This window comes from Ciona intestinalis, unplaced genomic scaffold (genome assembly GCF_000224145.3).
Source record: "Ciona intestinalis unplaced genomic scaffold, KH HT000493.1, whole genome shotgun sequence".
Lineage (NCBI taxonomy): Eukaryota > Metazoa > Chordata > Ascidiacea > Phlebobranchia > Cionidae > Ciona > Ciona intestinalis.
This window is the reverse complement of record NW_004190814.1, coordinates 1-1,290: the sequence shown is the minus strand read 5'-3', so window position 1 is coordinate 1,290 and position 1,290 is coordinate 1. Positions and strand designations below refer to the sequence as shown.

Sequence of the window (1,290 nt, the reverse complement as noted above, 5' to 3'; positions counted from 1 at the left end):
AATATCGCAACCCCTACATTTTTATAAAATCGACGCCACTGCTATTATATGTCAAATAAACCTATTAGGGGCAATTTTAAATCCTTATTAAAACCAAACCAGTGCAATACAATGGATTTGTAATGAAAAAACACAAGTTCGACAAAGAATACATAAAATGTTTGTGTATATTAGCTTATTACACATTTATCAACCATTGCACAAAACAAAACGGTGATTTAGGATTGGCATCGTGATTCACATTTTAACAAAATCTGGGATGACGTGATTAAAATGTATTTACAATCACAGCTTAACACATAAATAAACTTCATTGAATAGTATGAATAGAGTAGGGTTTGGGCCTGATTGTATCTATAGACACTTAACAACAGGTTAAAAGCTGTAGTGACCTGTAAAACTGGGGTGACAAAACACATTATATCACTCTTGTTTTGAAAATTGGGGTGACAAGGCACCCTCAGAACCCCTAACTGAACGCCTATGAATAGTGGTACATAAATATCATTGGGTATTATACTACTATAGTTAACTATTGTTTGAGAAATAACTAACACATGTTCGATTTCTTGTTGCTATGCATAAAAAACCATCTCTTCAACTTCTATGCTTTTCTTGAGTTTGCTCTGCATAATAGATTATATACAGAACACAATATGACTTACAGTGTACAATGCATAAATATTGGTACTAACAGCATTAACCTGTAGTAGTCAAACATTTCATTTGCCTGCTAGTGCTGTTATCAAGTGAAAGTATGTAAACATTGGTATAGGCCTATCGTTCTATTAAAGTGGCTTTGTTTAAGAACTCGTAATAAATTAATGCTTACCGCTATAAACACATCCAATAATAGTCATTGAATACTCCGTAGTTCAATATTCAATCTCTACAGTGCAACCTCATTTCACGATGTAAACTGTTCTTGGCAGAATTGCCCGCTGTTAGCATTACCTGAATTTGTTTGTATGAAAGCAAGTGTACCAACTAACGGTGACAATTTAACGTCCAAACTATGTTGTGTGAACGATTTTCTAACCAGACCAAACGAAAACATAAACAGTGCAATACTCGATCGCAAAATTGCCAGCGAAGCATAAATGAAAATCTTGATTTCTATGTTATGTGGAGTTTGCAGGGGAAGTCCCGATTGAGAAGACTCGGCCAGACGGCCACAAAAAGACTAATTATTTGCTAATTAGGCGCGGTTTTAAATCTGAAAATTTAGTCTAAAATTTATAATTTATTTTATGATTTGATGCAATCAGAGATTAAAGATAATGCTAGAAT

General features: G+C 33.8%; 1 long non-coding RNA gene across 1 annotated transcript; it reads right to left on the bottom strand.

The window, feature by feature from the left end:
* Window positions 1-216: 216 nt before the first annotated feature.
* On the bottom strand, window positions 217-1,198 carry LOC104265799. Its single transcript, XR_717291.3, has 2 exons — window positions 902-1,198; window positions 217-626 (listed from the first exon to the last, which is right to left on the bottom strand). It is a non-coding gene; the product is annotated as an uncharacterized LOC104265799 (long non-coding RNA).
* Window positions 1,199-1,290: the final 92 nt, after the last annotated feature.